Here is a 24,230-nt window from a genome sequence, read left to right as displayed (position 1 = left end):
CCTACTTTAGCAATCATAAATGAGCTAATTTTCATTAAATAAATACATATTGTAGCAGAACAGATTGAAATATGTTTTAAGGTAGAGGCTACAGAGGATATCAAGAGATCACAGAGAGGAGATACTTGATTTAACTTGAGGTCTCTGGGAAGGGGTGCTGGAGCAGGTGACATCTTAATTGGGCCTTAAGGAATAAGCAACAGTTGTCCGGGTAAAGATGCCACATTCCTCTTGATGGAAAGGAAACTGAAGCAGAGAGAGGTTGTAAAAATTGCCTAAAATTGCAGAGCTAGTAAGTTATTGAAGTTAGTATTTGAACATATGAATACAGTTCTAAGTGTACAATCTTTGCAAGTATGTTATATTAACTTTTTTTTATGCTTACTATTTAGAATATATTTCCTTAGACCGGGTGAGAAATGTTGAGGGACTGAATAATATCATTGATGCTAGGAATGGAGAAAACACTATGAATTGGAGAATCATTTTGTAAGTTAGTTATATAAGATTCAGTCACTGATTCAATGCAGGGGTGACAAGTGGGAGAACAAGCTTCTGACGAGGGCAACTCACTATTGCAATGACAATATCACTAACTGAAATTTGGGATGAAAGAGGAGAAATGAGTTTTGAGGAGAGATGCTAAGTTCTCTTTTGTACACGTTGAAGTTGATGAGCCGGTGGAAGAGTTAAATGAAGAGGCTTAGCTGAGTAACTGAGTCAAGAATTGTACCTGTAGGACTGGAGCTCAGAGAAGAGCTCAGGACTAAAAGCATACATATATAATTGGTAATTATTTGCATACAAATGATTGTTCAAAGTGTGAAAATACATGAGATTTCACTCCAGAGAAGCACACCTAAGCATCAAGCAGAGGAGATGACTCACAAGAAAGACTATAAAGGGACAGTTCTGGAAACCGTAGGGAACAGTAGGGTCATGGAAGACAAAGGTAAAGAAAATTCAAGAAGTCATGAGGGGTAAATGCAAATTTAGTGAAGAGGCCTATTTTAAAACAGTCAGGTGATTGACAGCCTAGACAGGATCTAATTTAGAGGATGGGCAAGTCTGTTTCCAAGAGGCTAAGAAATACAGAATTGAAGAAGTGTGTAGAGTGAATAAAATATACCCTTCTAAGAAATTTTGCCTGGAAGGGTAAAGGAGGATTAGGATGGTAGCTCAAGTTTAGATCTTAGACCAGGGAGGGACATGTCAGGATGAGAAGTTTCAAATGTGTTTAAAGATTAAGGCAAAGAGTAAGTAGACATGGATATTTAGAATGTAGTAGAAAAGGGGACATTAGTAATGGAACAAATTCCTGAATGAGATAATATGGGAAGTGAGTGATCAAAAGAAGAGATGAAGGGTTGACCCTGAACAAAGGCGGGGACACCTCTGTGCCTAAAACTGGGAGCAAAGGAATAAGAGAGGGGGCATAGTTAGATCAACTTATTGGTGTGAAGGTAGAAAGATGAGATAAATAAACCTGACAGCCTCAGTTGTGTATGTAAGGTTGAAGACAAAAATGACACCTGAGATTAAATGGAATGAAAACAGGTAAAATGGCTTATGGGGAATGGTGAAGGTTCAGAAATGTTCTGAAAATAAAAGGAGAAGAAGAAGCTGATTAAAAAAATAATGAATTATTATTGGAAGCCTAGCTACTCTTCGTGACTTTGAATTTACAGAATTGTATGATTTTCTTCAGTAATTCTCAGGAGCCTGAGGTGGAAGAAAGGAGCAATTGTGGGAATAATTGAGATAACAGATTTTCCTAAGCGGGTACTAGACTTGTGCTAAGTCTTCAGATAAATTATTTCAGGTTATCCTCACATCAAATCTGTAAGGCAGCTATTTTTAATCTCCATTTTACAGATGAGGAAACTGTAAATTTTAAGTGACTTGCTGAAGGTCACACAAGGTAGTCCAACCTAGGTTCATCTGAACACCAAAATCTACGTTCTTTGTTCCACAGCTAGTCATGGAAACGGAGGATACAAAAGTTAATCTAGACTGGGGAAATGACAGTGGGAATGCAGTAGAAAGACTTGGGTAGGAGGTTAATAACAAGAAAGTTTTTGACTCATTTTTTATGGTAAGAGAGAAAGAAAAGCAGATAATGTATATATATTTTGCAGGGGCTTGAGAGAATGGTGGTAACCTGGCAATGGAATCTGGCTTAAGGAGAAGTTGATAATTTCAGTTTTAATATGTTGTGTTTGAGGCTATAATGAGAAATATGACTAGAAATAACCAAGTAGCAATTTGGGGTTTGGAACATGAGTTTGAAAGAGATATGGCTGAGGATAAAGATTGGATATCATTTTACTTGAGAGATGACTGAGAGAATGAATGAAATCTCCATTGTAGGAAATAAAAGAGGGGAAAGAAAAAAGCCTGAATAGAATATACATTCAAAGTTGAATGACATACATTCAAATTATGGAAGTAAAAATACAGGAAAAAAATATCCAAACTAATAGGAGGAGAATAATGAGAGGGTTGTCCTATATAGACCAGAAGAAGTTTGGGGTTTAGGAACTGCTCCTTGGAGCCTAAGAATAGAAATGGGAATGAGCACTTCGATATATCCATATTGCATTATACAATTATTGACTTCAGAATGAAAATTTCTAAAAGAGAGGTAGGAAGAGAATCTAGATTACAGACTTATGTATGCACTCATGTGTAAGTATTATTTATTGACTTAACAGACTCATATTTTGGTCACAGATTGCAAAAATGTAACTTTCAAATATCACCCTTTGTAATTTCCTTACACTGAGGTACCAACCTGCTTGATGACAAATTAACCTAGGATCTTTATAGGTCTCCCTTTGTCAGCACAAGTACTTAACATTCGTTTTTGGTTTAGCCCAGTCTCACTTTAGTTCACTGTTCTCAAAGCCCTCTTGTTGTTGCTTCTCATCCTGCTTCTGTTTCTAACCTCCAGGGGACCTAACTGCTACCAGCAGAGTAGCTGGAGAGGAGTGACCCTGCCTCACTCTCCCTCGCGGGCCACGCTGCTCTTCTTCTCCTGATGCGGAAGGCCCCAGGAGAGTTCTCAGTGTTGATGCCTCTGGCCTTTGTTCTGCCAGGTCCTGTTGCAGTAACCCTAGCCCCAACACGGTCCCTCGATGCCCAGCCTCTGAACCTCTAGCCATGTCTTCCTGGGCCTGGCTGCTGGAGACCTGGCTATTCGTCTATGCCTCTCTGAGGGCTGCAAGTACTCAAGCGTCCGTGGTTACTCCTGTTGCTCTGTAAGGCCCTCTTCATCACTCCTGTGAAGCTGCTGACTACCCGTGCTCTAGCCAGGACAGGAGCGGTGCTGGTCCATGCAAGCTAAGAACGTGGGCAGAGACCTGGCACCTGCAATGCCTCTTAGTAGAGTTTCTTTTCTTTTCTCTTCTGCCTCTCTTAACTCTGAGAATTCTTTATGCGGTAACTGGAAGAAAAACATTCTTTATGTTCATTTCACAGCCTCATCTTTTTTTTTCTTTATATCCAATGAATCCTTTCACAATTAGAAGCTACAAACGAGTTTTTTTTTTTTTTTCTTGTTTGTTTATTTTTGCTTTTTTTGTTCCAGTCTGTTTTTGACAGCTGCTCCTGGGGCAAAAGCTGGCTCATTGTCTCTCGGTCAATGAGTCAAGTAGGGAGACTGACATGAGAAAATGGAAAATATATGCTGTTTATTATCTCAGATTATTAATCTTCCTTATTTATCACATTTTTTCCAGAAAAGGATTTATGGTAGCTTTCATATATTTAGATAAACTGAAGTAAAAAAATAAATGGCAATGGGGGAGAAGGAAAGCAAAAGAAGGAAACATGAGATGAATTCAAGAGTGCCATAAAGGCATCTAAACTTGCTTGAGGCAGGCCACACATCTGACTCTTGAGCTTTGACATTAGAGGAAACATGTTGCCCAGTGCCAATAAAATAGAAGCTCACCTGTTGCCTAGAAGAAGCACAATTATTCCTGGCACTGAGTCCAGAGAAAAACTTCTCCTTTGAGTCCTCATAAAAAGGGCACTGTGACACAGTGAACAGTATCCTCAAGAAATTGTTGTAGTAACTACATCAAAGTGTTTTATGGGACTTTTTGTTACAGAATCCTGCAGTGCAGGCCTGGGCATGATGCCAAGGTGAAAGCACAATTGACTAGAAGTATTTCTGTGGGGGGGCAACGTTTGGATGTCTAGGTGTGCATTTCTCTGTTCGTCAGGCTTAATCCATGGGTTGATTTTAATGGCTCCTCTATGTGGATTCAATTACACTTCAGAAAATTTTCCAGATACCACTCTCTTAACTAAAGTTTTGATGGGTACTGAGTGGCAGTAATTTGTAGTTGGATTCCCTAACACGAGCTTGGAGTGCAACTGCTTTTTGTTATTAATGAAGAGCAGAGCTGCACACTTTATTGTTCTGTGGTCTGGGAGTAGACCAGCAGTTCTAAGGAAGGAGGAGGGGGCTTAGAAGGAGCTGGGATAACAGCTACCCCATTTCTACTCAGCAAATGTCTGTTGGGAAGGGTTGGTCCCAAATTTCCTCAGGAGGCAGTTTGGAGTCTATTTTAACTCATAGATAAAAAGGCCCCTTGTATCTGGCCACTATAATTTCATCCTGAAAAAAAAAAAAAGTGTACTGTGTATTTAAATACTCAGAGCAATTATGAAACCCAGCTCAGCCTCTACAGACCATTTAACCTTGAGCTTTGTCATTTCCAGCCATGTCCTGCAAAATAAATGGATGGCAAATCATATAGAGATGTAAACAGATGAGTCAAAATGAGTCTAAAATTATGTCAAATAAATGTTGCTTTGTATCTAACAAAAATAATGAGGTTGTTTTTAGTGGGGTAGATTAGCACCTCTATTTTGGCAGTAATTAAGTAGTGGACCACCTTGGAATTTTAGAATCATAAAAGTAAAATTCATTCATAACCATTAATTTTAAAATATATTTTTAAAATAAAATTCTTAAAAAAAATGGAATTCAATATGTTGAGACATTTTCTTTCTTTCGCGTGGCAACATAGTTAACTTTGCAGAATCAGCTATGGTAAAGAATGGTTGGTCCCCAACAGTATACAGGTTTGTTAAAATTCATGTTTGGATTGTAAACTTCACCAAAACAGAACACTTTCTGTTTTGTCTCTAGGCCCGCAGAACAGTGCTCAGCACATAGCAGATATTAATAGCTGATGTTATTACATTGAATATTATGCTCTGGTAAGACAAAAAAATAAAAATCAGGAAGAGATGTTATAGTTTTTGTGTGAGTATTATCCAATGAAAAGTACATGGTATATGTTTGTATTAAAATCGTATCAGCTTTTAATTAGTGACTTTTGATTCCTTCTTTAATTAAAAAAGCGGCTATCGGGCTTCCCTGGTGGCGCAGTGGTTGAGAATCTGCCTGCCAATGCAGGGGACACGGGTTCGAGCCCTGGTCTGGGAGGATCCCACATGCCGCGGAGCAACTGGGCCCGTGAGCCACGACTACTGAGCCTGCGCGTCTGGAGCCTGTGCTCCACAACAAGAGAGGCCGCGATAGTGAAAGGCCCGCGCACTGCGATGAAGAGTGGCCCCCGCTCGCTGCAACTAGAGAAAGCCCTCGCGCAGAAACGAAGACCCAACACAGCCAAAAATAAATAAATAAATAAATTAATTAATTAAGAAAAAGCGGCTATCACATTTTAATCAATGGTCTATCACAGTATCCATGGAGACATGATATAACTAATATATTTTTACAAGCCGCTTTTGCTTGCTTCTTTGAAATCAGACCTCTAAATATGTGATCTGAACAAAATATATAGCCCAATTATGATCCAACTTAAAAACTGAAAAATATAGAAAAGTTTATTGTATCACATTAGAAAGATTAATGTGGTGAGACAAAAACTTCCAAAATTTTAGAGACAGTGATTCTGCATTTGCAGGTCATTATGGTAATTAAAATAAGGTAAATGCCAGTTGTTTCTTATGCTCTTAGATTATCTATTCATGTTACTGTGATGCTTTTATGAAGTTGATTAAGTGCTGAGTATTAGATTAACTGTCTTAGCAGGCTCAAAGCCCAAAATCAGAACCCTGAATTTAAGTTTGAATTAATCCAGGTTGTCATTTACTTGTTTTTTGATAATAGTCCACCTAAAATGGCATAAGTAGTAGAGATTTTTATCTCTGAATGATATTCCTGCCAGCACCAACAACTGTTGAACGTTAAATACGAGATCTGGCAGGTGCAGAGATTTTTAGTCACCTACGAAAAGCAGTATGTAGACACCCAAGCCAAACAGCTTATACACTAACAAAATCAATATCCAAAACATCTGCCAATGGAACAAACGTGTCAGTCATCTTTCCATTTGACTGGCGGTGTTTCTAGAAATGAATGATTTTAAACATTATTTCTGATCCAAAAAAGAAAAAAAACCCCATAGAGTTTGAGTTTTATTTACCTGGCAATTGAGCTGATTCTAGGCAAAATTATGAGGTTAAAAAATGTCTTCAGCTTCTTCCCATTGCTCTTTCATTGCCTGCTTCCCGGTTACTAGTTTACACCCTGCACACTCATCCTAGCACCGTGACTAACTCTTGCCTGCTGCTGTACAGTGACTAGGACAAGTTAATGCTTGCATCTGATTTATTTCCTCTTAGCCAAACTATGTTTTTTAGGACTCTGCTTATAGGTGATTATATGTAGTAATTAAATCAGGTAAACCGATTCTTGATGATTAAATTACCTAGTAAGTTATAATTCCTAGGTTAAAAATGACATCTGTATAAAATACGCTTCCCCACTTCCCTAAAAATCTTTAAAGAGTAAGTATAAATTCTTAAAATGCTTGTATCTCTCTAGTCTGCTTGGGAAATGTTTGAGAAATTGTTAGCTTATTCAGTGCCCCTGAAATTAGAGGTTTTAAGCAGCAATGTAATCTCTACTCGTCTCTCTGGCTAACTCTGCTTGGAAAACTCTGCTGACAAATGACTCTGCTATGGTTTGGCAGTGGTAGCGGAAGGTCAGAGTCTCTGAGGTTTGCCAGACTCCCTGAAATTTCGAAAGGACCTAATTCCTCACTCAACAGACAAATTCTTATTCATTCAGTGAGATGCTAGACTGAATTTAACAATAACAACAACAAAAATTCAGCAGCGAGTCTGTATGCTTAACTTAGGGGCTACTTGAATCAGAAAGAAAACAAAATAGATGTTGACAGTATCATTTTATATTTTATTTTCTACTATCATGTACTCTGATAACAATTTATTTCTACTCTTAAAAGGAGAGGAATTAGGTATAGAGAATTCTGTAATATTTATCTTGTCTTTCTTTCAGGATAGAGTATCCAATTATATCTTTTGCATAATGTAAAATCTTCACCATCATAGAGAACACATTTTAAATTTATGACTCAAAGGGATTTCAGTCATCTCTGACATTCAGCACTCAAGGGGTTTCAGATATTTGTTCAGAGAAGTATAACAGAAAGTACACAACAGATTGCAATTTAAATGCTGTACTTTTTGCAACATATATTTGCAGTAAAAGCTTGTAGAATATGTGAAAGTAAGAATGTATTATGAGTACTGCACATTTTGACTACACATTTTGATAAGAGAATTCTTACATTCTTCCATTTAACAGACACTTTCTCAGCACAACTCTATGCATAGAAGGACACACACCTGATGTCATGATCTTATAGTCATGTGCATTGTTTTTTGTCCACGTCTGGGTACGTGCACCTTCATGGGGAGATCTTTTCTCTATGCAGTAGAGGGCAAATAAAAATATTGTAATATCGCATTTATTTTTTGGCATATAACCAAAGAGTAATGCAGAGGATAGACTGACTGGAGGATTGGGTGCCAAGAAGTTAAGAAGTCATTGCAATAATCCATGAGGCCTGAAGAAGGCTCCAGCTAAGAAGACAGAGAGAGAGAAAGAATGGGAGAGGAATGCAGAGTTAGCATTTTCTAGGGAGGTAAAGAAAAGAATGGAAATCCATGAGAAAGAATGAGATACATTAGCAAATAAATGGGATTGAGGAAAGGCATGCAACATTAAATTAGAAGAATTTTTGCAAAACCTATATTTAAGGAATTTTTTAAAAAGTAGCCATTAGGAAAAAGTTATATCAAGGACAATTAATCAAGTGCTAAAGAGTTTCAGGATGTTGAGGGTGAGTACAGCCTTGGTTAGCATGAACGCTGAAAGTAAGCTGGTCTTGTTACCAAATGTCATAGATAAATAGAAGCCCTATGGTATCTGTGTGCACACAAAACTAAGAGAAAAGTAAAAGCAAGAGGATAAAGAGCATTCAAGAAAATAATTTGGTGGTTGACAATACAAACCAATGCTTTAGACATATCAAAGAGTTTGGAAATAGGCCAGTTGGATTTGGAAATTAGGATATCTTGTGATGTATGTGAGGGTAATTTTATTAGAATAGTGGAGATGGAAGTCAAACTGCAATTGACTTAGGTGATAGGGAACTGGGGAAATTGGGAAAGCAAGTGTGGGCAATATCTTTTAAATAATTTGGTCACTAAGAGAAGGACGGAGACAGAGTCTCAACTTGAAGGATATGAAAGTTCAGAAATTTCTCATTTAAAAGAATAAATATGGAAGGAAGAAAACTGAATACATTTCTATAATGAAAGGCAAGAGAGAGGTGCAGGTAGAATATCTGGAAAAGGCCAGAGAATGTTGAGGTGGCAATTCAAGATGGGGCAAAGTGTGCAGGTGAAAGTGTGAATCTTAGGAGTTGGAAATGTGGGTGCTATTAGGTATAGATGAGAACTGGAGAAGGAGGTGGCAGGGCACTTTCCCCACTGATGGCATCTATTTTATTTATGAAGTAAAAAGATATTCTGATGGCGAGACAAGTAGAAATCCTTTAGGGAACATGAGGAGGGGGAATATCAGAATTGGGATGCCAGATATTTTGAATGCAGTAAGCACATGCTTAAGGATAAATACTCCAGTCACTAAGGAGTCTCCGAGAATGGTGGCTATTTTTAATATTGCTCTCACTAGTGCTTATCACCACACTCTTTATAAGTCCCACAAATATTTATTGAGATCAGCCTATGTGCCTGGAACTATATTAAGGTCTGGCGGGTTTTACAAGACAAGGAGAAGAGGTGGCTCTTTAAGGAGCTCGTGCTCCTGTCAGGTAGCAGTAGGCCAAGGAAAATAATTTATTTCAGCCCATTCTCTTCTTGTATTGAACAGTATTTCATTGTCATATTATTCCATTTGCTGTTCATATGTGACTGCTTCATGGTTTCCTTCCACTTCCCTGTGCATGTTACCTGTATTTTGTGAATGGAGAAAGGATCCATAATGAGAGCATTTTGTTCTTTCTTCTAATGCTTTCAAATAGGCTACTTGTTTATTAGTGCTGCCTGCTGTGAGCAGCTCTGTCCCAATTTAGCATCATCAGGAATGACTCTATTAAGGTGATCGTCCCTGTGCAAGATCAGTAACCAGGATACTAACCACAAAGCTCATTCCACTAACTCATGAAAGCAATATCCATTTATTTTTAGCTTATCCAGTAATCTTCAAACTGCTTTTTCAGGTATACATCACCAAAACATTTCCTATATCTGTAATGTTTTCAACCTTCATTATTTTTTCACTCCAGCAATTTAGAATGTATGCCTCCCTCAAATTTTATGAAATTAAACTACAATCATTTAACCTTTGCCATTATGCTGATTTATTTATTTATTCATTTATCTATGGCACATGAATACTTAATAAATAATGGGGATAGACTTAGCTATTTAAAAATAAAGAGCACTTATAGAATAAAAAGTTACCTGACAGAACATTTTAAAAATATCATTTTTGTCTATGTATTCACTCCAGATTTACTAAAAATCATGGTGGAAATTACTGGCTCCACTTCTATCCCTGCAAACCATCCATTCCTTTTCTTTTCACTAGGAAGCAGTCATTTAGTTCCAGTGGGTTGATCCCACCACTGACAGCAGAAAAGGAACTCTGCCATTCAGCATAAACCACACATCCCCACCTCAGTGACTGTTCAGGGCACTTGAACTAAGTTGGTCCAACCAGAATGAAATGCATGGCAGTTATTTTCTGATTGGGGGATCTTTTTCCCCCCCTTGATGGTGTGGTACTCTGGTGTGGCACATGGCCCTACTGCAGCTGAGTGGAAGGGGATTGAAGCAGGGAGCTGACCCACAGAAGAGCAGCGATCAACCCTCCATCACAGTGAGCCAAGCCTGCCGTTTCTCTGGTCATTTCAAGCACGTGAGCCAATAAAACTCCCTTACAGTTTGCACAACATCATCTTCCTAATTATTACAAAACTCTGTTATAAAAAGCAGCGTGGTAGAAACTCTTTGAAGCTAGACACACTGATAAGTTATCCCAGCTCAAGGAGATACTGACATCTAAATGTCTCTGAACCTCAGCTTTCCTTGGGTAATAGGGATAATCGTACTACATTGCAGTTATCATAAGAATTAAAATAATATATGTAGAATAGCTACCACACAATGCATTTATTGTCACAAGGTAGTATTAGGAATACTAGATCAAATAAGAGTGTTTTGGACACAATCACCTAAGTAAAATACTCTTTAGGTTGACTTTTTTGAAGTCTCAACTCACTTAACTAAGACACAAATATCTGCAGATAAGCAGGAGACATACTGATTGTGTACCCATCAGGATTGGAACTAGTTTTATGATCTTCATATTCTGGAATTTCTGTGCCCACTGAGTGAAAGCTTTCTTCCTATCTCTCATCAACTGGTAAAATGCATTTTACCAGTTTCTCTGAATGGGTATCTGTATCAATATCCTCTTTGCATTCCAGGTTTTCTGCAAAAGAAATGAAGAATTCTCCAGCCTAAATTTTTTTCTTGACATACTAACTCCTAACTATTACTGGTTACCAGGTGCTGGATCTGATCCTCTAAATTCTTACCTAGAGCGGTGGTTCTTCTTCAGAATGGTCAGATAGTCTGTGCCCACCCTGCTGCCTCACCTTTGTGAATCCCTGGAACTGTCTGGAGACTTCTTCAGAGTCTATGCATCTTCTCTCCCATAAGACTCTGGGCACTGGTCCGGGGTTAACTAGAATTTGATATTCTCCTTTGCACATTGCAGTAGAACCTGAAGACCACTTCTCCATCCCTTCCTCTGGAGCTATCCTCACAGCAAGGTTGGATTTTCAGGGCTCAGCAATATTCTTCTTTGCATTTTCTTTCTCTTAGACATGCTATTGAGATAGCTTGATGGGCTTCATGGTTCAGTCCTCTTACATTCAGAAAAAAATGTTTTCAGAAATATTTAGAGTCAAACAATTGGAATACATTCCAATATTTTTTTTTTTTTACTTTCAAAAATTTTGGCTAACATGATTGGGCCTTAATTATGTGCTGGTAATTAGTCTAAGAATTTTATATGCACTTTTTTATTCCAAAGAAGGCATTCTTTGAAGACCTGTGTTTTCATTCCTCCTAGAATTACAATATTTGGGAAGGTTAAACTCCCTTAATATAGAATCTGACTAAATTTAAAAGTAGACAATATTAATAAGAAAAAGCATAGGAATTTCTTGTATTTTTTCCTATTATTTAGGTGTTCAAAATCAGAAGAAGAACAAAAAGTAGTAACCTAAATCTAAGAGATATAATATCTTTGCATTGTGACAAATTTGGTAACAGATAAGCAGAAAAACTGAAAGGAAAAAAAAATACCCACAGTTTTAAATAGAGTAGTCTATAAATTTCTCATACTGATTATATTTCACTTTAACTTAGAAACATATGAAATTACCTTATGTCCTATAAACTGAATTTATGAAAGTAAGCAGAATTTTTTTTTTTCCTTTTGGGTTATGTCATAGAGTATTCTTCTTTTGTCCAGTAACCAGCAAATTCCAATTGTAAGTTCAAGTTTTCATATCATTTTTAATCTTCATTTTCCTTGAATGACTAAAGGAAGCTGCTTCTGTAGTAAGTCACTTTGAATCTGATAACGCAATTAGATTTATGAGTTAGGGTTTCTCCTTCCAGTTACTCTAGGAATTCAACTGAAAATGTCTTCTGAGTGAATAATTCTTCTTTTTTAGGTCTTGAATTTGGGCAATACTTAGGAACTTAGGCAAATAGAATCCAATGAGAATTGCCTGTGAAATTATGTAAGCTTTATAATGTTTTGAGCTGAGAAAATCAAGAAAATTCCATTTCCTGACCTATGTACTCATGGGATGTACTGAAGATTAATGTGTCTCTTTCAGAGCACTAAGGTACATTTAGAGCACTAAAGAAGTCATTTACTAAATGGTGCCCCTGGGACTTGAAAGAGTTAATGTACCTCTCAAAGGTGAGCAATGAACTGTCAAATGTGTGCAAGGATCAGTACCAAAGCTTATAAAGAATTGAAAGAATGTTAGTTAAAAGCAGCTGTTAGTCCATAGTTCTATTATTCATTACTATACTCTTTAGTCAGTATATTTGCTAGTATTCAGTGGGTACCTTACAAACAATGCAGACAAATGAGAATCTTCTTACTTTTAAAAGTGAAAACATGAGGTGCTATAAACATTGGCCAAGAAAAAATATTGTAAATGTGTAAATGTTATCCAAATAGCTTAAATTTCAAGAATGAGACAAATTATGGAAAACTAGACCTTCACTCCCAAAGTGTTTTTTTTTACAAGTTACATCAGAATATTATTAAATCCTTTGCATATTTTCTTCTGAAAAAAAAGTATTATTTGAAGATAATTCTGAGAAAATTTACAATATGTAATGTTAAATGATAAAGTAAGGATATAAGACTGCATATAGAATATAATAACTATTTTATCAAATATATTATATGAGATATGAAAGCCCAGAGGAAATACAACAAAGCATTAAAATCTTTTACTCTATGTGATGGGATTACAAGTTATGGTTTTATTTTCTTATAATTTTTGTTTTTCTCTAAATTTTTTGCAATGAACATTTTTCTTGAGACAGTTAAATGTTGAGAAAATGTGAAAGGAGGTTAGTGACAACTTTATCATGTTAAAGAATGTTGCTACTTTGCTTTCTTTCACCTGAAGCAAGACACTTGAGCATCACTCTATGCAGGATCCTTGCCAGAGCGAAAACTGTGCGCTTCTCAGTGATTCTTATGGAGAAGTCAATTATTCTTCACAGGCTAGTCCAAGTTTCTCAGTATGGAAGTTGAACATAAAGAAGAGAGAAAACTCCCATACCTTGAATGATGGTAGAGCCTGGAATTCTCTCCTCACCTTTCTTCTCAACTTCTTACTCTTTCTGGGTGATAAATCTACATTCCTGGCTTCAAATGTCAATCTACATACTAAAAACTCTCAAGTACTTATCTTTAGAATATCACACTCTCCAATTTTCCCTATTTAAGTACACAGACACCTGTAAATATGGTTTACTTAGTACTCAATACAAGATGAAAACAACCTCAACTAAACTCAGAAGCTTCCCTAAAGCATTTCTTCTTTCCGTTTCCTTTCCCAGAGAATGACGTTAACATCCTCCCAATTTCCCAAACCAGAAAAAATGAAGCCATGCTTGACTCCCTATATTCCCATTCACTCATTCGTTCTACAAATATTCTACCTCCTATGTATTTCTCACATCTTTTTTCTTTTTTTTTAACTCGCTTTTACAACCCCTACCTGGGTCCTCAATTTGTCTTACATGAATTAATGCAACAACCTCTGATATTTTCTCCCTACATTTGGCCTCCTCTTTCCATATTTGTCATCCCCATTAAAGCTGGAATCACATGAAGTCATAATTCAGGCCCATGTTTATCTCTGATTCCTGAGCTCTTTCCACTGTAATATTTGCTTCCTATGATAAAGAATTTGGGGGAAGCTTCAACCATCTGTTTAGGGGGGAAAAAAGACAGCCTTCCAGTTAAAGTTGGGTGGTTGAACTCATGTATCAGCTTTCACTCCTTCCTCAAACCCCACAAAAATGATATAATAGAAAGTTTGGTTTGTATCTTTCAGTCATAAATTCAAAAGGCTAAATAGAATTTCCAATATACATCTGGAAGTTGGAAAATGATAACTGATTAAACAGAACCAAGAATGTTGAATCTCATGGCAGCAAGATTCTGAGAAGCAAAACACATGCAGAATCCCCCAAAGGGAAAGGATAAACAGCACCAGGTACTTCTGGAAATAAGCATCAAGATGGGACTATAATCTAGTGAATTTGGGGGAAGTCTATTTAAGAAACAGTTAAAAGATCTTTTCATTGACACCCTCCCCTCCAGGAAGCAACTGTCCCTCAGGAAACAATGGATGGTTATATTAGTTTGTCCAACAACAGAAGGATGCACTTTATGGTGTGGGTCCTCCACACAAAGCAATATATTGGGCTCTCAAATAAATAACATATTTAGAAGTGCAAAAGGAAGTTACTTTCCCTCACCATGCACTACATTTAAAAACAAAGAATGAAAAACAACTAACAATAATATAATGTGACAAATTCTGTTACATACCTAAATGCAACCAATCTGGGTTAAATGCAACCAATCTGTATGGTGGGGGCCATAGGGAGAGTTTTCTTAAGCCTTGGAGGGTATCTATTTTTATAGAATTTTTAAAAAAGGACACTAAGCAAGCAATAATATTCTAATTATAACTTGGCCTGCATAAATAATTTTGCACTTATAATAAAAATGCTGCTAGACAGCAGGAACAAATAAATCACCCACCAACAACACTTGTGCCTTAGGTGTCAGGCACATAGCAAACTCTGGAGAAGGGATATTGTAATGAATTACTCACTCAGACTTTATTCAATTCCAATGACCACAGCTTAGCCCAAACAACAAAATTGCTCTATCCAAAAAAAGATGTAAGGAGCTCCAGAAAGTATTCTAATGGCTCAGTACAAATTCATGTTGACAATTAGAAACAGTACACATATACAGTTTCCTGCTGCATCTGAAGCAGGAGAGAATATATCTGAGAATTAGATACATTCTCATTGTATCTGGAATTATTTTACTTATTTCCAATTATTTCTACTTCATTACCAGTTGACAGATATTTTTATGACATTTTTATCACTTTCTTCCAAATAGATTGTTAGCTCTTGAACGGGAAAGCCAGGAGTCATTTATTCTTGTGCCCTCTGAACCTAGCAAAATGCTTGAACATATGATGGATACTCAATAAATGATGAATGACTTATTTGACCCTAATTCTAATACCAAAAATTATTGATTCTTTGTGACAAAGGGTCTTTCTGGTCAATTGGATGAACAGCTCAATTCCTGTATTATGAGTCCTGTGCCAGGATCCCTTCCAAATATCCTAGCTCCCTTGGTCTAAGATTCCTATCCTCTGGGAAACTAGAACAGAGTTTGGAATTCTACCCCTGAAAATTGCTATGGAACTTTTACCATGACACTTAATATACTACTATGTTCCTTTATTTACATGAGAATACTACATCTATTTATTTATTTTTTGTGTTCACTTGAGAATGTTGCTGAGGTACGGGCATTAATTGAATGATCTCTATATTGCTAGTCACGTTTAGATACTATATTTGTTTTGTTATGACAAAGTACCACACATGGAGTGGCTTAAACATTAGAAATATACTGTCTCACAGTTCTGGAGGCTAGAAGTTCAAAATCAGGGTGTGCAGGGTCAGTTCCTTCTGAGGGCTGTTAAGGGAAGGATATCTCCTAACTTCACGTGGTTTGCTGGCAATCTTCATATATCTTGGTGTGTAGATATATCACCCTAATCTCTGCCTTTATCTTCACTGGTATTCTCCCTGTGTCTTCACATTGTCTTTCCTTGTGCATGTCTCTGTGTCCAAATATCCCCTTTTTATAAGATCAGTCACATTGAACTAGGGCACAACCTAATGACTTCGTTTTAACTTGACTACTTCTGTAAAGATCCTGTCTCCATATAAGGTCACATTCTGATGTACTAGGTATTAGAATTTCAACATATGAATTTCGAGGGAACACAATTCAACCCATAACAGTATTCACTGTCTAAAGAGAATTATGCTGAAAGTCTCTTGTATGGGAGCATACCAGGCACAGTTGAGAATGGGATTATCATTCTGAAAATTTGGGAATAAAGTAAGTGCTATACATATACTGTGTCTGTGACGCTTTACATGTTCATCTCTGCCAGACTCCAGAATTGTGTGGGTACAGATAGAATTAGGTCTTCTTAGCATTAATTTAGAAGTGCTTTCTCTAGAAAATGAGACTAGTTTAAGAGAAAATATACTAACATCAGGGGTTCTAGCAAGGGAATGGCCCAAAGAATCACCCTACTCTGGAACCCACAGTTTATTAGCACCACCCAGTATCACATAGATAGAACTTCTAATCAGCATTTGGCTGCCCAAGTCAAATAGGAACAGATAGCCACAGGTCACCAGACTTTGGGAATTCCTGTAATATCAAAGACAGAAGCTAAAAGAAAAAGAAACACCAAACAAAAAATAAAACCTTGGAAGAAAGAGTGAATATAGGGAAAATGAAACTTCAAAAAAATTGTTAGTGGCAAGGGTGAGGGAGCTACAAAAGAGGAGCAGGAGGGAATCTGCGAGGATGATGTAACTGTTCTGTATTATGACTGTGGTAGTGGTTGTATGACTTTATGCATTTGTCAAAATGCATACAACTGTACATCATAAAGAAGAAAGTTTACTGTATATACAAGTGTAAAAAAATCACTTGGATGTAAGTGGAATCCAAAATAGAATATAAACTGTAACAAATGAATCTAACTGTATTACATATGAATAATATAACCATACTGAAGAAGTTGAATTGTGTCCTCTAAAAAAGATATGTTGAAGTGCTAACCTCCAGTACCTGTGAATGTGATCTTATTTGGAAATGGGGTCTTTACAGACCCAATCAAGTTAAAATGAGACCATCGGGGTGGAGCCTAATCCAATGATTGGTGCCCTCGTAAAAAAAGGAAATTTGGACACAGAGAAAGACATACACAGAGGGAAGACAATTTGAAGACATACAGGGAGAAGAGGGCCGTATTGACCAGAGTGATGCATCTACCAGCCAAAGAATAGCAAGAATTGCTGGCAAACACTATAAGCTAGAAGAGGCAAGCAAGGATTACCCCTCTAAAGCCATCAGAGAGAATATGGCCCCTTAGTTACCTTGATTTCAGACTTATAGCCCCCCAAACTGTGAGACAATAAATTTCTGTTGTTTTAAGTTATCCAGTTTTGGTACTTTGTTATGTCAGCCCTAGGAAACTAATGCAGTAAATTACTTTGGAAAACAGCATTTTTATTAGATTCTATACAGCTAGTAACAAAAAGAACAGTGTACAAATACTGTACTCTAGTTAACATTTGTTTCTCACAGGATTACAGTTTAGAATTTCAGAACTACTTTACATATACAGTAGGGCTGAACAAATAAATAAATGTATTATAGATAATGCAAAGTGAGAGTGATTTCCTGTTTTGGACAAAAACTTTACAGATATGGAAGGGGAAAGGCTAGATGGACTCTGTGGTGTTGGATTAGAATTGCAGCTATTGATATAAATTAATGATTTTAAATGTTGACCAAAAAAATTAATCAATAGCCAATCTTAGAAATAAATAGAAATTTTTATTTAAGCCAAATTGAGAATTATAACCCAGAAGACAGACTCTCAGAGAGCTCTAAGAATTGTTCTGAGCAGGTAAGTAGGGAGGTCAATATATATGTGATTTTGGTGAAGGGGATACATGCAACCAAGCACACATCTCAGTAGAAAGTTGCTGCTACTCATAAGGAAGAAACATCTTAGTTAATGGTTTTAGTGTTAAGTATGGGAAGATGCAGGAATCCAGGTTCATAAAAAAATTTCTCCTGAAAATATCTAACTATCTGAAGGCCTGTTCTGCCAGTTTTCCCAGAGCACAAAGTGCCTCATCCTGATCTTCACTCTGAATTCCTTTGTAGGTTAGCCACTGTAGTGGTTAACAACTTAATTATTTTAGAGCTGGATGGTGTGTAACATTCTTTATTTTACAATCTCTTTCCTTTTGGTCTTAATTTCAACCAAGGTTTGGGAGGTATTTTTTGACCAGTTTGTCCCATGGCCCTAGGAATGCTCATTCCCAGGTCAGACAGGGATTTAATTGGTAAATCACTCAACGTGCTTTTACTGGATTAGGCCCTGTTAACAGTAAGCAGAAAGCTTCTGGACTGCCTGTCTTACTAGTCTGTCATAGCCCAGGAAATTGTTCCCTCTTGTCACTTCTTCCTCTATCTAGAGTTACACTATCAGAATCATTGACCTTATAGAACTATATATTTGGTCAATCTTTTCAAGTTTCCTAAACATCATTATTTTTATCTGCGTTTCAGTCACACATTTGGTAATGCAAGAAACAATAATCTTGTAAAATAGACAGAATACAAGTAACATAGCTAGTAACATTAATAAGGTCATAAGTAAGTTTTTTTTTAAACATCTTTATTGGAGTATAATTGCTTTACAATGGTGTGTTAGTTTCTGCTTTATAACACAGTGAATCAGTTATACATATACATATATCCCCATATCTCTTCCCCATCTCCCTCCCTCCCATCCTCTTATCCCACCCCTCTAGGTAGTCACAAAGCACCGAGCTGATCTCCCTGTGCTATGCAGCTGCTTCCCAATAGCTATCTATTTTACATTTGGTAGTGCATATATGTCCATGCCACTCTCTCACTTTGTCCCAGCTTACCCTTCCCCCTCCCCATGTTCTCAAGTCCATTCTCTAGTAGGTCTGCGTCTTTATTCCTGTCTTGCCCCTAGGTTCTTCATGACCATATTTTTTTTTAGATTCCATTTTTATGTGTTAGCATACGGTATTTGTTTTTCTCTTTCTGACTTACTTCACTCTGTATGACAGGCTCTAGGTCGATCCACCTCACTACAAATAACTCAACTTCGTTTCTTTTTATGGCTGAGTAATATTCCATTGTATATATGTGCGACATCTTCTTTATCCATTCATTTGTTGATGGACAGTTAGTTGTTTCCATGTCCTGGCTATTGTAAATAGTGCTGCAATGAACATTATGGTACATGACTCTTTTTGAATTATGGTTTTCTCAGGGTATACGCCCAGGAGTGGGATTGCTGGGTCGTATGGTAGTTCTATTTTTAGTTTTTTAAGGAACCTCCATACTGTTCTCCATAGTGGCTGTATCAATTTACATTCCCACCAACAGTGCAAGAGGGTTCCCTTTCCTCCACACCCTCCCCAGCAATTACTGTTTGTAGATTTTATGACAGCCGTTCTGACCAGTGTGAGATGATATCTCATTGTACTTTTGATTTGCATTTCTCTAATGATTAATGACGTTGAGCATTCTTTCATGTGTTTGTTGTCAATCTGTATATCTTCTTTGGAGAAATGTCTATTTAGTTCTTCTGCCCATTTTTGGATTGGGTTGTTTGTTTTTTTGATATTGAGCTGCATGAGCTGCTTATAAATTTTGGAGATTAATCCTTTGTCAGTTGCTTAATTTGCAAATATTTTCTCCCATTCTGAGGGTTGTCTTTTGGTCTTGTTTATGGTTTCCTTTGCTGTGCAAAAGCTTTTAAGTTTCATTAGATCCCATTTGTTTATTTTTGTTTTTATTTCTATATCTCTAGGAGGTGGGTCAAAAAGGATTTTGCTGTGATTTATGCCATAGAGTGTTCTGCCTATGTTTTCCTCTAAGAGTTTGATAGTATCTGGCCTTACATTTAGGTCTTTAATCCATTTTGAGTTTATTTTTGTGTATGGTGTTAGGGAGTGTTCTAATTTCATTCTTTTACATGTAGCTGTCCAGTTTTCCCAGCACCACTTATTGAAGAGGTTGTCTTTTCTCCACTGTATATTCTTGCCTCCTTTATCAAAGATAAGGTGACCATATGTGCGTGGGTTTATCTCTGGGCTTTCTATCCTGTTCCATTGATCTATATTTCTGTTTTTGTGCCAGTACCATACTATCTTGATTACTGTAGCTTTGTAGTATAATCTGAAGTCAGGGAGCCTGATTCCTCCAGCTCCCTTTTTCTTTCTCAAGATTGCTTTGGCTATTCGGGGTCTCCTGTGTTTCCATACAAATTGTGAAATATTTTGCTCTAGTTCTGTGAAAAATGCCAGTGGTAGTTTGACAGTGATTGCATTGAATCTGTAGTTGCTTTGGGTAGTATAGTCATTTTCACAATGTTGATTCTTCCAATCTAAGAACATGGTATATCTCTGCATCTATTTGTATCATCTTTAATTACTTTCATCGGTGTCTTATAGTTTTTTGCTTACAGGTCTTTTGTGTCCTTAGGTATGTTTATTCCTAGGTATTTTATTCTTTTTGTTGCATTGGTAAATGGGAGTGTTTTCTTAATTTCACTTTCAGATTTTTCATCATTAGTGTATAGGAATGCAAGAGATTTCTGAGCATTAATTTTGTATCCTGCTACTTTACCAAATTCACTGATTAGCTCTAGCAGTTTTCTGGTAGCATCTTTAGGATTCTCTGTGTATAGTATCATGTTGTCTGCAAACAGTGACAGCCTTACTTCTTCTTTTCTGATTTGGATTCCTTTTATTTCTTTTTCTTCTCTGATTGCTGTGGCTAACAATTCCAAAACTATGTTGAATAATAGTGGTGAGAGTAGGCAACCTTGTCTTGTTCCTGATCTTAGTGGAAATGGTTTCAGTTTTTCACCATTGAGGACGATGTTGGCTCTGGGTTTGTCACACATGGCCTTTATTATGTTGAGGTAAGTTCCCTCTATGCCTACTTTCTGGAGGGTTTTTATCATAAGTCGGTGTTGAATTTTGTCAAAAGCTTTCTCTGCATCTATTGAGATGATCATATGGTTTTTCTCCTTCAATTTGTTAATATGGTGTATCACATTGATTGATTTGCGTATATTGAAGAATCCTTGCATTCCTATAAGTAAGTATTTTAACTAAGAATTTCCATTAGGTGTGGCCCAGTATCTCCCCAGGTCATCTGACCATCCTGTTCTGTACCAATCCCAACTTTAAGGGAAATGATATATTGGCATTATTACATATAAAGTTTACCAAAGATGTCTGTATGTAGAAGTGGTAAGTCATTGTGACCCTTTATAGGATTGAAAAAGGTATGTTGTCTTCTAAGGAGTTACATGGCTAATGCCAGAAAGAGAAAAATTGATCTTTATAGTTGAGCAGGTATTTCTTCTATTGGAGAAGTCTGGCTAACACATAATGCAGATGCACAATGCACACTAGATGGGAAGGAGGAGGCCAAAGGGCAGATACAGGGTTATAGATATATGTGTGTTTGTGTGTGTGTGTGTGTGTGTGTACACCTGTGTAAGCATAACTTTATATGTCTACATATATTTTCAAGGTCGGTCCACTGAGAGGTCCTACAAGCAATGGTAGACTTAAGGCCAAGATTCAGTTTCTAAATACCATTATTCAGTAAGTGTAACTAGGGCTCCTTGGAAAAGTTGTTGATTCCAGGGCTGGGATGGTGTAAACACATGATGAGTCTGGAACATCTTGTTGTGCTCTTTGTATACATTATCAACTTTTTAGAATACGAAAGTGCTCAAAACTAGGTGAATGCATGTTAAAAGTCACTAAAACCAATACGACGCAATGGCCAAGGACCAAAGATAGAACAATCAGAGCAAGAAAATAAATCATAATAGTATTGGATTAAACTGAAAGAATAAAATAAATATCCGTGAGTCTATACTTATATAAATAAATAATTAAATAAATAAGAAGTGGAAGAGAAGACACAACTCTTCCTTGTAAAACAATTCCACTTATTAGATGAAGATGGTGTGAGAAAAATAAAAATCACAATTATACATACAGAAAATAATGAGTGATATCTACCCCTGGAGATGGAAGCTAAAATTAAGAACCAAATGTTTGAGATGAAACAGGATATTGCAGTCTCAAGCAATCTCCCATAAAATATTTATTGACTACAAAGTTTTAAAAAAAGAAAAGAAAAAAGTACTTTTACAGTGGATAAAACAGGCAAATCCCACTTACCCAGGTAATCAAGGTAAGTGTCATCAGTAATAAGACAGATCAATATCAGGTATCTTTGAGATGATATACTGAGAAGGACACATTACCTTGACAATTTTCTCCGGAACCCACAACCTCAATCTAATCAAGGGAAAACATCACATAAACCCATATCAAGTGGTATGTTACAAAACAATTGATCAATGACTCTTTAAAAGTAAGGTCATAAAAGAAAAGGAAGGACTGAGGAGCTGTCATAAATTTGAGGAGATTAAGGAGACATGATGATTACGTGTTGTGTGGAATTCTATAAGAGATAAAGGACATTAGAGAAAAAAAAATCTGGTAAAATCCAAATGAAGTCTGTGGTATAATGTACAGTATTTTATTAATGTTAATTTCTTAGTTTTGATCATTGTGCAATGGTTATGAAAGATGTTAGCCTTAGGGGAAAATGAATGTAGGTATATGAGAACACTCTACTATTTTTGCAACTTTTTTGTAAGTCTATGAAAGACAAAAATTAAAAATGCTAATTATAACCTCAGAGAGATATGAAAATATATTGAGCTATGAACAAGAGCACAATACTATAAAAATAGTATTTATGGAACAAAAAGATATTCCTTGAAGATTAAAATGATAAGAGTGGAAAAATTCAATAAAACAGTGGGTAGATACAGTTGATGAAATCTCTCAGACGGTAGAAAATTAAAGAAAAAAATAGGAGAGAAAGATAAGAACATTAGAAGAGAACTTTAAAAGATCTAGCATCCAAGAGAAAAGAATAAGAAATTATCAAATCAATGACAAAATGATTTGAGGAAATGTCTTAATTAAAAGATGTAGAGAATACTTTTATTGGTCTATATCAGTATGGCATAACTGGTATTTATTGAATTATCCAGTGCTACTGCATTAGATGAAAATGGATTTTAAAAAGACACAGTCCTGTGAAATTTCAGAACATTGGAGGCAAAGAAAAGGTTTCCAGAGAGAGAAAAGATGTCTTAGTAAAAAGGTCAAAGATATAAGAACACTTTATTCTTTTGGACTTTTTAGCAGCAGCACTGGAAGCTAAAAAATAATAGAAAATCTTTAGTCAAAATAACTTTCAAGTTAGAATATAACCAAGCTAAACTATTATTCAAATGTGAAAGCAAAATACAGACATTTTTATACAGGCAATGTCTCAAAAATTTACCTCTAATACACTTGTTTTAGAAAGTCATGGGAGGATTACTTCATCAAACCAAGGGAGTAAACACAGAAATCATGGATTTTGATGCAAAGGAAAAACCTTAGGATGATAAAGGGTATTCCTGTCCCCCCCCCCAAAAAAAAAGAGGCTCTGAAAGAGATTTTCAAGACGAAAGTTCATAGAATACTGTACTGAAAGTGTTTAGTACATTAAAGAAAAAATTATACAACTGAAAAAGAATAGGAGGATAAATTAGTGATAAGTATATAGAAAACCAAGCAGAAAAATGGAAGTAATCATTAACTCCAAGGAAAACAAAAATTGTGCAGTAAAGGAAGAGTTATTCATAGATTACTCCATATATGGCTCAGCTATGAATAGCATTGTGTCATATAAAGTTGAGTATAGAATTGACAAAAAATTTCTGTGTTTATACTGGGATAATGTGGAAATTAGAAGCATGAATATGTGATGTAGAGGTAGCTGTATGACAGAAAGCTAAATATTAATACTTCTATTGTGGGAGTCCAATGACAATTCTTACAGTGTTAAAAGATAGAAATAATAGAAATGTATTGCAAGGTATTTAGAAGTGTAGGAGAAAATTCTGAAAGAATAAATTCAAAACGTTGAAATCAGTAACCTTTAAAGTGTAATGAGAAAACACAGATGTAGAGTTTTTGGAATCTTTAAACAATGTTTATAAATAAAATTCATAAATACTGAAAACAATATTAAAAAAAAGAAGTAACTAGTTGATTCCCAAATTTAAAAAAAAAAACACATTCCAAAGTTACTAAATTTGTTTTGGCTAGCATTAAGAGAACATTTACTATGTGCTAGGTACTGTTTTAAGTACTTCACATTTATTAACTCAATCCTCTTAATGGTTATTCCTATTTAATAAAGAAGACACCATGTTCAAAGAAACTATGTCTCCAAAGTCACA

Source organism: Balaenoptera acutorostrata, chromosome 5 (genome assembly GCF_949987535.1).
Source record: "Balaenoptera acutorostrata chromosome 5, mBalAcu1.1, whole genome shotgun sequence".
Classification (NCBI taxonomy): domain Eukaryota; kingdom Metazoa; phylum Chordata; class Mammalia; order Artiodactyla; family Balaenopteridae; genus Balaenoptera; species Balaenoptera acutorostrata.
Note: the sequence above shows the minus strand (reverse complement) of the source record.